This window comes from Anser cygnoides, chromosome 13, assembly GCF_040182565.1.
Source record: "Anser cygnoides isolate HZ-2024a breed goose chromosome 13, Taihu_goose_T2T_genome, whole genome shotgun sequence".
NCBI lineage: Eukaryota > Metazoa > Chordata > Aves > Anseriformes > Anatidae > Anser > Anser cygnoides.
Window position 1 is genome coordinate 9,812,299 of NC_089885.1, and position 15,670 is coordinate 9,827,968.

Genomic DNA, 15,670 nt, shown 5'->3' on the forward strand with positions numbered 1-15,670 from the left:
GCGGCGGCGCTGCGGGAGCGGGGCGGTGTGCGCGGGGCGCGGCGCGGCGCGGGGCTTTTGCCGGCTGCCCCGCACGGAGTCGCGCTGACGTCACGCCGGGGGCGGGGGGGACACGTTTCTCCCAGCCCCCCCCCACCCCCCAACACCACCCCCGGCCCCCCCCCCCGGCACCCCCATCCCCAGCCCAGCCGCGCCGGAGCGCTCTGACAGCAGCGGCAGGACAGCGCGGGGACTGGCAGCCGGGGAGAGGAAGGAGGCGACGAGCGGAGGTACCTGGGTCCGGAGGATTTGGGGCTCCGGGTCCCGAAATCCGTGCTTTCAGAAGAGTGAGGCAAGGAGCCGCGTTGGCACGAGCCGGCCGGCCAGCTGGCGCACACGCACACGCCGCACACAATCTGGCTCTCGGAGCAGGGGTGCTGCAAAAGCCGGCTCCGGCATCAGTGCTTCTCCCCCGCTCCTGGCATCCCCAAATTGCCTCGCCGAGCCCTGTCCGGGGCCGTGACGTTTCCCAGCGTCCAGGGAAGTTCAACACCTTTCGGCCAGCAGGTGCCCGCAGCCCTGTGCGCTCTGGAAAGCTCAGCTGGGTGCTGAGCAGCTGAGACCACATCCAGCGTGACCCGTCACAGTGCCTAGACCCATCCCGCGGCCAAATTGAGATGTTATGGTATAGAATTTGGCTGCACGTTGAAAGAACAAGATGTTGGATGTGGGTTATTGTGACTTCGCTTAAGCACCATGCCCTCAGCATAGAGGCGAAAGGAATAGATAGGAAAGGATGGCTGCTCTTGATCTCTATCTAGAAGGTAAAACTTTGGGTTCACACTGGGGAAAAAATACAAAATAGACAATCCACAGTGAATTTTTAAAGTGCTAATATGGCAGGGGGCATTATTGTAGGATTTTTATAGGGAGCTGGAAGCAGCGAGTCTCCAGAATGTAGAGGTTTGCTGCCAAAAGACTGCTGGACTTGGCAAGATTGGTGCTGTCATTTTGTGTTAGTCTTTGACCATTAAGTATCAGAGCCCACACTTCAGGAGCAGCAGAGATGTATTGTCTGTTCTGAGGGGGGGGCTTGGTGTCAGGAAAGGTAGCATCCTGCAGCAGCCAGCACAGATACGTTTGCAGTGCTGCTGGGCAGGAAAGTCCTGGAGTTTGTGCTCGGGATTGGAGCAGCTGCAACTTCCCTACTTAAAATTTGGTGAGGTCGCAGGAGCATTGCTGCTCTGGAGCACGCTGTTGGGGTGCTGCTGTGTGAATTTCAACAAGATTGGGATTTTAATATGTGATCAGAGCTGCTCCGTGCAAATGCTGTTTGTCCAGCTGAATTCAGAGCAAAATTAGCTAAGATCAGGGGAGATCTCTGTAGCAGATCTGGAGTTTTACAACACTAATGCATCAGCAGCCAGATTATTTTGCTGCAAGATTTTTTGCTTGTTTTACATTTGATTTCTCTTTAAGCGTTAGAATATGGTGTTAGGAGAGCAAAATTGGACTAGTTACAGAACATACCAAATCTTATGTTCAGGTCTTTGTAACACAGGGAAGGGGCATGAGCCTAAAAGGAGAAGTCAAAAGTAGGCCCAGGTTGATTTTGTTTTATTTTGTAGAAGGGAGCACATTGATGCACATGCTTGCCCATGTGGTCACGCACACAGAGGCACACACGTGTTCCTGTAACCTGCCTTCAACTCATCTCACCGCACAGCCCCGCACAGCATTGCCAGCACTCTCAGGGCTCACTCCAACACACAGCAAAAGCTGAAGGCAGAAGTAAGTCCACTGCATTTTTGTCTCATCTGACAATGTACATGTCTGTGAGTTTCATTGATGTGCGGCTTTCTGGTGAGCAAGGACCATGACCTGGAACTGGCTCGTGGGACAGCATACAGCGTTACACTTGCCTGTGTTTACTAGTACATGGGAAATGTGTTTGTGGTAACTGCTGATGCTGCCTGGGAAGGGAAGGTGTACACATGGCATGCCTCAGCAGTAATTACCAGATTCATGTGGGATGGAAGGAACAGCATGTTAAGGGATTGCAACAGTAATAATACACAGAGATGATACTGATTCCATTACACTGCAAATGTATGCATATAATAACCACTGTTGTAGGAGGAAAAACAGGGATTTAAAAAAAAATAGCTACAGCTTTTTATTTAGGAACAAAGTCATGATTCCTCAGCATGCCCAAAGTGTTTTATAATCCCTTCAATTAAAAACACAGGATATAAAAGAACAGCTTTCTTCCCCACCTGCTTTATTTTGTGTGGTGAATGCAGGAGCATTTTCAGGCCGTGACTGTCTGGGAGCTTCCAGAAGTGGGAGGCCAGGAGGCAGGCTGATACAGCAGTCTGCAAGGCTTTGAGAAAACACAGTCCTACACCTGGTTTGTGAGCATTGTGAAGGTTTCTTCTTCCCCAGTTACTTCACTGTGTTTTGTCATGCTCCTTCTGGAGCAAAGTTATGAAGACTTTTAACTTACAGACATAAACTTACAGATTTGTAGGTTATAAGGCTTAAAGAAACCATTGTGACTTTAGGATCTTGCATAACGAAGGCCATCAGCTAAATTGGAATTAATTCATCCTTAAATTAGATCATACCTCCTAAGGAAAAAACAAAACAACAACAAAAAAAAAACCCCACACAACAAAACAAAAAGCCCTGGAAAACCAATAACGTATCCGGGCATATCTTAGCAATTGCCTGTGATGAGAATCTACCACAATGTTTGGTAAATTGTTCCATTAGCTTTCATCTCCCACTGGTAAAAAATTGTGCTTTCTCTACAACTCTGCATCTGGCTACCATCAGTTTGAAATTTTTATCCTTGTAATATCCTTGTCTGTTTGATGAAGAGCTCTTAATTATCCCCTACCTGTTTCCCATGGGGACACTCACAGACTGCTCCGGTGCAGGTATAAACAAAGTACTTGTTTGACACCAGTCCAAACCAACTTCAAAGAGTCTGCCTCAGTCCTGTGCTATTATATAGGCCAGGGCAGCTTTTGACTCCCTCATGGTCCTAAAAGCCACCACTTCATCTATCTGCTGGCAGGAAAAAAAATGCCAAACCACGGCATGAAGCATAAGCGCATAAAATTTGGCACAGATCATTACCCTTACTGCCTAGCACACATCATGCTGTTGTCCTTCTGTGAGAGTAAATATCAAGGAGCAGAATAGCAGAATAAGCCTGGAAATGTGGCGGTCTTTTTCTTTCTCCACATTTTATCTACAGATGGATGCTAAACACTTCTCACATATCTTTATCAATTTATCTGTTTCTATTTCTCTTTTTATAAATGAAGAAGGCACTAATATATCCATCAAAGGGCTTATGGAAAAGAATGAAACACATGCTAAGCAAAAACCCTTGTGAATTGGGTGGAGGGAAGGATTTAAGCTGTACTGATCATTAGAAACTATCAAGATAAATCAGGTGCTGGTAGAGGGTAAGGAGGGATTTATTCCTGTAGTATAAATAGATACCAATATTGATTTTTGTGAACAAAACATGGTGACTAGCGTGGTGGAATTTGTAGATTTAGGTGTTTAGTGATTTCGTGTTCCTTATCCTGCGATCCTGAACTGCATAACACAAGATGCCTACTCCATGTCAGCTCAGGGTTCTGACATAGTCTTCATTGCTAGTCAACAAGTTCCCTGTAGGCTTACTTTCTGAGGGGATGTTTCCCTGTATGCCTGTGCGTGTATGTGTGCCTATTTGTAGCTGGAGACATTTTCCATGAGTATCTACATTTCTGGAATCTTTCCTATACTGTAAGTGGGATATTTTTGTGCCTCACTTAAAAGTGATTATTAAGGAAATAAACAGTTTCCAGATTTAGCAGTGAGCAGCATGCAAAATAATTGTTACTTGTAATCCAAGCTTTTAGATCATCCAGCAGCACTGGAAAGTGTGCTGTAAAGGAGAGGGCGAAGAAGGAGACTCTGGCTTTCACTGGCTGCCTTTGGGCAAGGGAAGGGCAAGGCGAGGAGGGTGAGTATAGAGGCCAGGGAGGAAGCAGCTGGCAGTCTCTGCCCTCTGCGGCCTTGGCGTCCATCCCTGCCCATCAGTTAGCACAGACACAGTGAACTGGTGCGATGTGTTTCCCAGAGGGGCAGAGGAGAGGGATGCTTGTGGCAAAGCCTCCGAGGAAGGAGAGCCAGTGGGTGCTCCAGCCTGTGGGCAGAGGGGCACCTGAGTGACGGGGGCTTCTTTATGTGCGGTATCTACCGAGCTGCAGTTTGCTGGCAGTCGGTAATGGCCTTTGCTATTACCTGTAATGATGTTCCTTCATTTCCAGATGCATTTTTAGCTCCATTTCCCCCAGCCATTCAGGCATCTGGAGGGTCATGGGCTGCTTCAGAATATTGTTTACTGACACTTCATTCTTACCTACTGTATAAATAAAATAATTTAATGAAATATGACTTGAAGTCAACATGCTTAGTAATTCTTCCTTCGATTGCTGCTTCCTGCAAGGACTCAAATCCTAGCCAAGGATACACATTGTTGAGAACGGTTATCTAATTTTAGGATAATTTTTTTTTTCAAAGAGACTTCACCATGATTTGTTTCAGTATATCTGGGGTAATCTGTTTTGTGTCAGCACAGCAGGATTTTACACTGGTGGTGAAAAACACAGCAGTAAAACTATCAGTTTCTGATGTTTTGTGTTATTAATGTGGAATCCTGACTTTCTTAAAAATTAGACGCATATTTTCTGAGCTGTAATGTCAGTTTCAGCAGGAAATTTGTTATAGAAAATGCCTGTCAAAAAGAATCCCAGGTAGCCTCCACACTGGGGATACAGACAGAATCACTCGCCTCTGGGTGATTAAGACTGCTTTTTGTTTTAGCTTTGGTTCAATTTTTTTTTAATTCTTGCATAGAAAAACCAGTCTCCCCTGCCTTTGTACACACACTCCATTTAGCATGGAACCCAGCAAAGTACTGTTAGACAGTTGATATTTATGGATGTGTTCATTGCTATTCAGCAAAGTAGTATGTCTGAGCCAAAGCCCTTTGGTGTCAGTGGAAGGACTCCTGCTTCAGTGGGAAGAACTTCAGTGGGCTTTGGATCAGATCTTTGAACAAATGTGTAACTTAAAAGCACATACATATGTCTTACTTAATTGAGTGGGTCAAATATTTTTGGAAGTGCTTTGATTCATCATGTCAGTGGATCCTTTTCTCTGATAGGGACAGTGAGATGAATCTTTCCAAAGAGAGAGATTCTGTGCTGACATTGCTGAGCATCAAAAGCAAAAAAAGGAAAGTTTTTTTTCCATCCCTAAAACAACAGTGGATATGTCTTTCATTTCAAACGAGTGAATGTCTACAGTAATATTTACCACTACGATTTATAAGTGCAATTTTTTTATATTTCCTCAGAGTCATAATCTACATTACATTCTGTGAATGTTTTTAACTGGAAATATCCCATCATGAAAGTGCAAATGGGCGCAAATGTTTTTAGTCATTCAGGGAATCTTGCTGAAGTTGTCAGGTCTTCTTGTTTTATTGAGTGCAATGCCTTAGTAATGGGACTCACCTTTGCAAAAAGCAGTTGATGTATGGGTACACTGAATGTTCACTGTTGAAAGTCTGATGGGTTGATAGGAGAGGTTTCTTCCCTTTATTTATTAGCAGTGAAAGAAACATAATGAACTTTCTCCATATCATGATTTTTATGGAAGTACAGTTAAAAGAATCCAAATCCCACTGTGCTAATGGTGTATCTAACAATATGTGAGGAGCAGGAGCAATGGGTGAAATTCAGTCCTGGGCAGATGGCCAGCCCAGAGTGATTCATCATGAAAGTCCCCAATTAAGACCTCAAAACAGGGCTTAAGTGGGACTTCAGTGCCCTAAGCCTTGAGCTGGCTTTATGCAAAGGTGGGAGGGGGAGTTCCTCCAGATGAATTATTCATCATAAATAATGCAGTCTATTGGTTTAGCCTATTTTTCTTGTTTCCTTGAATTTATTTAATTGAAATTACTCACCAAATAATTTCTATGAATAATCATGGCCTGGGGATTATTTTTGAGCAGTTCACAGTGAGCATTTCATATTCCACGTTCAGAATGAGAGGCATGTCATTGAATTGTCATGACGCACAGAGGTCACATATTTCTGTATTTGCTCCGTAGAGAGCAGAAAAACCTGAGTATCTGTTCAGACTCCCATGTGTTCCCAAAAGTTCTTTCCTTTAAGTTCATTCCATGAGATGTCTGTGGGCAGTTGGGCACTCGTTGGCTTTTGTGCTTGCCGTCTGGTTTCTAATAGAACTGTAATTGTCCTTTATGTATGTATACAGTACGTGTATATGTCTGGCTGTTCATAAGCATTTGCCTTGTTTGCAGTCTCCTGCAACATCAAATGGTAATGATTGGGATAGCTGTATGATAGGCAAATGTTTTTAGATCAGACATTTACCACTATTTGTAGGGCTTGTTCAAGGTCTTGGTTATGCATAGGATCAACGTGAGTACTTCATCGTGTAAAATTACCTAGGTGCAAAAGAGGTTGTGGGCTGAGGTGGTGGTTTCTGGTGTCACACGTGAAGCTAGCTTATGGCTACTGGGGACAAGGCTTACTAAATACAGTGCAGGCCAAGAAGCTGCCTTGAGTCGAACGAAAAGAAATTACACCAAAAAGGCAAGTAGTTCATCTCTGAAAAGGGGGATATAAGTCAGAACAAAAGAAAAAAACAGTGATGTAGCTTTCAGGAAAAGGTGGCTTCTGTTCTGGCATTCATATGATAGGAAAATTTAAGTCTCTGAGAAAATAAGGATTTTATTCTGCTAGAGAAAAAAAAAATCCCTGTTTTCCTTCAGTCTTTCCCACATCACTTTAGGCAGAAACTTTGCTATCTCTGAACAGTAGTCATTTATCTGAAAGCTACCCTATAGTATTTCTCTTTGTGGAGGACGGTCTGTTACAAATGATGACTTTGAAGCATGATGTATAATAACTCGAAGTGTCATGAGCAGAAATTGAAGAGACAATTGGAACATAGAAGAGTTGTGGTTGCATTTATATCTTGGGGAGAACCACTTCAAATAAAGAAATTCAGACTCCAAGGAAACCTTAAAATTAATTTAGCATCTAAAGTAGCTCCCAGAACTGTTATTGCACAAAACACAATACAAGCATGCATAAATTCCTGACCTAGAATTCTGACCGATCTCCCTTTGTCTTCATGGGGCCTGGATTTCAACTGTGACTTCTGCTCTGGGAATTTTACACACACAAATACAGACACAAAAAATCTTGTGTCTATTATGGCATTTTATGGTAAGATTTAGGTGCTCAGATATAAATGGCCATATCCAGAGTCTCCTCCCTATTGACGGTGACCAAATTTGGATGATGCTTAAAATTAATTGATATCCCGATTTTTAACATTGGAGCTTACCTGGGCCTGAAGTTTTTTTCCCGGACATTCTCAGAGCTCGCTCTGTCTTGTTAAATTCATTTCAAAGCAGAGTTTAGAGATGTGCCGAACATGGCACCAGAACTGAAGGGACAACAGAAGGGGAAGAGATTATGGTAATATTCAACTTTATATTGTGGTCATTGGGGTCCAGAATGCTGAAGACATTTGGGTATCTCACTTCCAGCCTGAATGCCAGGGGAAACCTGAATATGTTAAATAGGCGGTCTTTTTTTCTGTAAAGCAATAAAATCCTTTGCACAGCAGGAGCCTTTAATGTCCATTTCATGACTGAGGAGCAAGGGAAGCTGATAGAGAAAAGGACAGCTCAGCTGTCTTTGGCAATTAACTATTGAATTGGTGAGGACTCTTGAAAATTGTGGGTAACAATGTTTATGCACATATTTGCTCCATAGTATTTTTGCTTTGCAGTCACTACACTGGTTAGCATTTGAGCTTTCTAACTTGAAATCCTGTTGTCGCTTTTGCACATAGAAGTGTTTGACTTTGTATTTCTAGCTGGTGATACTAATGCACTTGGAATTATATAGGGATGAGATTGTTCCCACCTCATCCTCCGTTTGGCTATGAACTGGTCAATGGGCCTGATCATCTCAAGTATAAGCATTGAAATAGTTTATCTTCCACAGCTGTCATGGCCTTCTGAAGCCTCTCTTCCCTTACAACAACTGCTTTTTTACTTTATATATATACACACACTAATACAAAAAAAATGTTGTTTTTGACAGAATACAATACCATCGACAGCTAATGCCTCTCCTTTTGCAAATCATACCTTACACTGTAATTATCTGTAGCAGGATTGGGCTCAAAAGCATTGCACCTACAAATTTCTCCCCCCCAAAATAACTTTTAGTTGTTGTTATTTTTACCCATTTTGTCATCGATTTTTGTATTCAGTATTATTAGTGTTTTGGTACTGCAGGAACAGCTAATAACACGATTCATGGACCAAGCCCTCATTGTTGTATTGTTACCTATTGTTTTGCTTATCTGTTTCTTTCTTTTGATGAGTGTGAGTATACCTGTGAGAAAGTGGTCGTGTCATTTTTGTTTGATACCTTAAAAGCTTTTGTAATATGAAGGTTTACATCTTGAATTATAATTGTAAAGGATGCTGTATGCGCAAGCAGAATGATAGCACTTGCCAGGTGGTTCACAATAATAGACTGAGAATTTCACTATTTTTTAAAACTTAATGTGGAGGTGAAGGAAGAACCTCTGAAAGATATGTACAATTAGATTGACAACTTGTATGTCAGGCTTCTTTGTTGGTGTCATTTAAAATAGCTGAAATAGTGTTGCCACTCCCTGTCTCCATCCCCTGAAATGAGGCTTACACTGGAAGTGCTGACAACACCATTATCTTTTGAGATGGCACCATGCACTGCTTTAAATGCTGGTTATGAATGTTAATGTGTTATCTGAAAGATATTTTTTCCACATGTAGGCAGCCTAGGATAGAGTCTTAGTAATGAATGTAACGAGTTCAGGGGGAACACACAGTATGCTTATGTGAGTATTATAATGATTGGCATTTTTGCAAACAGCATATGATAAGTGGTGCAATTTTATTTTCAAAGTTTAATCAATAGAGAGCTCTTTGATATTGCCACGTACTTTGCAAATAGATGCTTCCTTGGCATGCCAGCAAAACAGCTTCTCTATCACTGTGTGTTTATGCTTAAGGTTTAATCAATTTGCTTTAGTAATTGTCATAAATTTTGATATCCCCAAAAATAAATTGAAGCTCTAAAATAATCGTGCTTTGGGGTGGCGTCCTGCTGCTTGCCTGGGTCATCTGGCTTTATAAAGGATAAAAAGGGCACAAAGTGCACCACTATGCCAAGTACAAGAACATGGGCTGTGTGCCATTTTTTCCCATGTATTTCAAACCCATGTCATCTGTTGCACAGGAAACTGAGGAGGGTCTTCAAGGGCTTAAGAAGGACTTTAGCAATGTCTTGTGTTACCTTTTTGGAGTGAATTTCCTCTCAAATTGGAGGAGTCTGAAATGACTTTCACACCCACTATGGGGAGGCCGCAGTGTTACAGTGCAGCCCCCCCCAGTCATTTTGATCCTCAAAATGGGGGCAGTAGTGGGTGAAGCTCATTCTGTGTGGGCACAAACATCCACTTAGTCTGAAATCCCTGAAGTGGCTCCTTCAGTGGGTCCTAGCATCAGTTCTGATGCTCCTCAGGGAGGCTGAGAGGGGCAGAGCATTTGCTGCCCATCTGTGGGGCCTTTGAAGCCAGTGCGGAGACTCTGGGAATGTGCCCTGCTCCTTTGGATGAGTTTCATTCTTTCTGAGCATACTCCAATTGTCTGTGTTGCTTTTGTTCTCGAAATCTGAACTTCAAAGGATTGTTTCAAAAACATTTAGAGGCTGGCCATGGCCACAAAGAGCTGTGGTGCTAGCCCTGCTTGCAGCAGCCTGCACAAATTCGTGCCGGCCCCACAAAATTGGTCCCAGGGAAGCCTGGTTACTACAGATGGCTGTTAGCGATTTATTGGTTGTGGCAGCGTAAGGACACACAGTATGAACTTGGAGATAACCTTTGGCAGGGAACTCTCCCTCTCATTCTTTCTGATAAAAATACCGTCATTGGTAGGCATTTGGGAAGGAGGGAAGCTGGAGCTTTTCAGATGACTTGACCTGAATCTAATGGACTGCCACTAGCGCTCATGCACAACCTCCAGAGATGTCAGTGGGAGATCTGTGCCTGGCACCACTGCAGGGTATGACCCGCTCGGCATCGGGCTGGGTCCTGATCTCAGCACAGAAATTCCTCTAGAGGCATGCGGGGTTATGCCAGGCTGACATCAGCGTAAGATCAGGGTTTCTGTGTGCTCTGCATATTAGATGAGTTGTTATAGACACCCATGAAGAAATGGGTCCTTGAATTTTGTCTTTTTTAACGCTTTTTACTTCCAGCAAAAAGATACCGTTTCAGCAGCCAGATACTGCAGCTTCAGCAGTAGTTCCACTTATTTTTTATACACAAAAGATTTGAGAGAATGACCTAGAGAGAGCAAAGGGATTTTCTCCTTTTTATATAATTTTATTATGTGATATATGGGGCGTGGGGGAGCTCTGTATGTGTACATATGTACATATATTTATGCACATATGTTTGTTTAAATAACGTGTATTTTCCTTGGCTGTCTCTAGTGAATGTGAATTTCTGTGGTGCCTTTGTAAATATGCCATAATGACCGATTCTTTTGGATTCTTTGTGCTATCTTTGCTTATGCTGAATAGCAGCCGACACTTTAATTGGGATGACTGAGTTGAGTGCATTTGCCTTTGGAATTGGACACTTTTCAGTGCGAAGAGAGGGTACCACAGACTGACTCTTCTGTCTTTATCCTCAGTCAAAACTCCATTAAATCAGACCTGTAGTTTGTAGCATGGGACATTCTCCATTTCATTGAAATGCATGGGAAAGGCTGAAGCCTCGCAGTTTTTAAGGTTAATTAGATCCTGAAAAGGAGAATTAACTGAAGTTGTTTTCCCTGTCTTTTTTTTCCTATCTTTAGGAGCCTTTATAATTACCTTCATCTCTGTTGGCGTATTCATATATGCTTTTCCCTTTAAAGGAAAAATACCATGTACTTTTGAGTTTATTAAAAACCATTTTGATAGACAGATTCTACTAATTCTGATTTTAAACTAAAATGAACGCTGTGCTGGTACATTGTGTTAACATTTATGCATCAGATCTTCCTATATATTAATATGAGCCATACAGTTAATCTTTATTCATATTTAACCGAGCACTAATATTATTCACTGCATGGGCACTAAAGGAAAATTTGATTTTCAGTTGGTTACATTGTATTTGGAAAATAAAGAAAGGTATTTATTTGAACTATTTGAAACTATTTGAACTATTTGAAAATAGTTCAGGTTATAACCATTGAAAAAGTCTTTGGTGGAGGTGGTGGATTTAGCAACCAAGTTTTCCAGACTCCCCTAATGTACTTGCTGTGGACCCTCCTGTAGATTCAGAACTGTAAATAACCTATTTCTTTTGAACTGTGCTTGGAAAGCTGCCTTTGGCTGCATGAAAATATTCTCCTTGTATTCATATAGTATCAGTAGTCAAGTGACCTGCTGGTAGAAATGTGCCAGTGGAAAAATCACTTCTGTACACCCAAACAGGGCTTTCAAAGTCTTCCTTGCTGCCAGCACAGCCAGTCCTTTTGCAGGAGACCATGCTAAGTTTGAGGCAGTCGATTTAGCAAACTGTTGACTGGAGTCAGTCAATTTCTTTTGTGTATGTCCTCGACTTTTTTTTTTTTTTTTTGGTGTGTGGTTGAAAATAGAGCTATTTCTCATTCTTACCCTTCTTATGCCAGTATACATAAGGAAGAGTATGTAATGTAGGAGGGAGACGTCAGCTTGTTCTTTTATTCAACTGTAGTTGAATTGATTTTGTGGGTGCAAGAAGTTGCATTCCTGGTCCTCCCCATTCCAGGTTTCCCTGTGTTGTGTTCCCTTTGAACCCTTGTCCTCACATCCTTTTAAGAGTACTGCGTATTCTCTTCTCTAAACCCGTATCAATAACCCAGGCATGTGGTGGCTTGAGCAAGTTCACTGTAATTTCAACAATCATATGGCTCTTCTCATTCTAATGATGTTCCTTCCTCCTTGTTAGTTTAAGGCAGTTTTTTGTGGCTTCTTTACTGTTGCTACACAACACACATCAGTCATGAAAGAGTGGTGTTCTGAATGGACTGCAGGATTTTCTTCCTGATCCTTTTTTTCTATTCCTGTGATCTCCTTCTTCTCATCTCAGCTCTAGGTTTTAGATCTGTTGTACTGAATGTAAAATGCCTGGCAAGAGCAGGACTGAACAGAGAGACTGACAAGATAGACTTCTGATCAATCACATTAAAAAAAAAAAAAAAGAGTCAAACTGGAAGAGGCACAGAGGAGAGACTGCTGTGGGAGTGCAAAAGAAAAATGGGGCAACTCCTTTTTAGGAGCACAGCTTGGAGACTCCTGGGCTATCAGGAATAGTCAAATGCTGGAACTGGAAGCCATGTCAGTGTAAAACAGTGCTGAAGCTAATTGTCCTAGTGTTACGCTGAAGTAAGCTGTTGTCTCGATGTTTATGAGCTTCTGCATGCTGCACTTTGCTTTGTTTCTTGGAATTTGTTTCTTGTGTTGGGAATCTCTGCAGCCACAGGGATGCTCTCTGTTTTGTAGCTATTGGGTCTGTTGATAACCAGGAGATACCAATACATCTTTTGTCCTGCTTCTTTGGCCCTAGTGGCAATGTAACTCGGTCTTCTGCCATTAGCCCTATGTCGTGTCCTGCTAAGGACCCTGACAGTCACAGTGTGGTGATTCCCAGCTGGGCAAAGGCAAACGAGTGGGACTTAATATAAGAACACAGGTTCTTGCATTTTTCTGAGATGTTGTGGTGCTCTATTTGCATGGTCACCTTTGGGTTTCAGTGCTAATGACTGACTTGAGGTGATGAATAAATGACATACACTTAGTGTTACCTTCAGAAATTATCTTGACTTTTACTATAGCCAAGAGATCTGCTTTTCCACTCTAGCCTCTGTTTTGCAAGCACAGATTTGGTGTGCCAAAGAGGCAGGCTGAAACCATTTCTGAGCATGTAAGACTTTAGTTCCTTGTAATCGCTTGTGATCAGCTTTGCTTTGGATCCTTAACTGAGGCAAATGCTGAGTAGCTACAAAAGAGTTCATGAACGGGGCCAATGGATGGTTCTGCTGCAGTGTTCTCTTCACACTTAGGCAGTTCACACCTGATGTCATCTAAGATTTGAGATCGTTTTAGCACAGCCTCATTTGACACATCCTCGGGCATCCAGGAACATCTTGAAAGTTTATTCATTTCAGCCAACTCCCAGAGCACTCTCAAGGCTTGGCACTCTCCTTGTTTTCATAGCTTTGGTGTTCTGCCACGTCAAAGCAAATGGGCATCATTTGACACAAACAGACACGAACAGATTACCTGGAGGTACAAATACAGTGAGGTAGGAGTGTTCATAACTAACTAGTGGCTTTTAATGGTGGCTGAGTCGTGGATTCTCCCCATGGCTTTGAAACTGCCAGCAAAACAGACTGCCAGGATTATGTGACATTTAATACAGTACTGCTGGTGGTATCAGTGCAGTGCCCAGGAACCTCGACAGTCACTCAGACTCCTTTGCCATAGGCGTGGGAAATCAGTGAAGAAGATGGTCATTGCCCCAGCTTTAACTGTGTAATGAAAAAGAGATTCTTTGTCATCATCAATGTTAGAGCAGCCTCCAAAGAGCACAAAACCATTCTGCTTTGAAACATATACTTGTTTTTGCAGATGCTGGAAAACAAGTAGTTTGGATTCCATACAAGGGAATGCCTGGTAATGAGTCACTTGTATAAAGAGAAAGTCAAGATGCTTTGTGTAATTGCTCAATGTCAGAAGAAAGCTATTTTAACACAGCTTAGCAAGTTATGGATGTAAACCCCTCCTTTTCTGGCATCTCCTGAAAGCAGTGTATTACCTTGCTAACAGGCAAAATGCCATCCAAGCAGATGAGCTGAGGTAGGCAGCCAAAATAACACGGCCAGGTTCACCAAGTGTGTCTGTTGAGGTCAAAGCTCCTGGAAGGCAGAGTAACAGAAGTGCTGTGTCGTGAGCTTCTGGGGCTGCCACCTGCTAATTGGATAGACCGTGTCTGCCTTAGTGCTGATCAGAGCTAATGCCCGAGATCAAAAGTTAGCTCAGTGAAGATAAATCTGCAGTGTGAGAGAACTCATCGTGCAATTAAGAGTTACTGAAATATGGAATAAGCAAAGCAATGATGGCATGTATCTGTGTGGAAGTGTGTAGAGAGGCAAGATCCTGAGGCACTCACTGAATCTGAACAGTTTGCCATACAGTTTAAAGAATATTAAAGGTCTTAATTTCTGTTTGAAGGTATAGGCTATAAAGAGCAGAGGAGGGAAGACTCCTGCAGCTAAACTGCATCCTTGCCAGCTATTCCCTATATATTAGAATTCCTCCCTCAGTTTCTCTAGAAATGGCCCCATGTCCCTAGGAGATACTACAGGATTTTCTGATTGCTGCACAATCTTTTCAGAGGTCCTGAGGGAATTAACACATCACCATAAGGACATGTAAAGACCGTTCTTATACCGAGGCAAAGCTAGCTCTGACTGCCGTCTTCTGTGGTATAGGGGACTCGGGCTGTAATAAAATCAGAGAGATTCCTGCCACAGAGGTAAGTGGGGAAACATACTGCTGGGGATACTACTTTTCCCCTCCAGCTTCAGTCTTGTCTTTCATCGCCAATGAAAATGTATTGTCTTAGAGCTAAGTACCACTTATCTCCATCTTGAAGGCCTCCTTCACTCAATAAGGCTGGGAACGGAGGAATCATATGAGCTGCTGAAATACCTGTTTCAGAAGCTTTCCATTTACAGTAATTTTTTTCCAATCCCCTTTCTTTCTACTCAAACACTTTGGGGAATATGGTGTGTAAAGGCTTTGGAAATAAAGTGCAATCTAACCTGGAAACATGGGGTAGCTTTATTTAAAGCAGGTACATGCGCACACACCTCCTACACACACAACCTCCTTTTTGCCCATGTGAAAAGAAATGCTGTCCTGGAATTTGCGGTCAGTGCGTCCTGTTTGCAGGTGTTACACATTCAGGACACCCAGCTGATCCACAGGGTAAGGCTGGAGGAGCCAGAAGCCATTGTTTTCTGCTGCAGGACACCCTGGCAGGACAGAAGATGAACCGTCCTTTGAAAGGCAGCAGCATGCTTGCACAGAGGCTTAGAGCCTCTTTTTAAGGTGGATAGTGTCAGAATAAGATCTACCATGAGCATTTCATGGTGTGCCTGTGTTCTGCTACTTCGTTAGCAGTACTAGATGTAGCTTGAGTACTCTGACCCTTGATGGACTGCAAGCGTGACGCCGCTTCCAACTCACATCTAGCTCTCCCTGAGCAGGCAGTCGGTAGCAGATGCCCACCCCAATGTGGGCCCAATGTCTCCTTGGGCTGCCCTCTAATCCTGACCCATAAACTGGCAGCTGGCTTATTGTCTGTCCCAAGGCATGGGTCTGTGCACCCCAGCTAGTGCCCCACATCGCTATGACCCCAGCGAGATCCTGGTCCTGCCCAGGACCTCTCATACCTCCCATTTGTCCCTGCGATGAATGCC

At 43.0% G+C, this 15,670-nt stretch overlaps 1 protein-coding gene across 20 annotated transcripts in view; it reads left to right on the forward strand.

Annotated features, from left to right (window-relative positions):
- Positions 1-15,670, forward strand: part of LOC106037701 (uncharacterized) — a 479,206-nt gene that overhangs the window by 418,415 nt on the left and 45,121 nt on the right. The window contains exons 1-2 of one of the 20 annotated variants that reach the window (XR_010834891.1): positions 606-803; positions 1,608-1,770. The exons of 18 other annotated variants lie outside the window; for them this stretch is intronic. The gene's annotated coding sequence lies outside the window, so the exon portion shown is untranslated. Of the gene's footprint in view, positions 1-175; positions 270-605; positions 804-1,607; positions 1,771-15,670 lie in introns of those variants that run through there. One more of the 20 variants, XR_010834892.1, reaches the window with a different exon arrangement.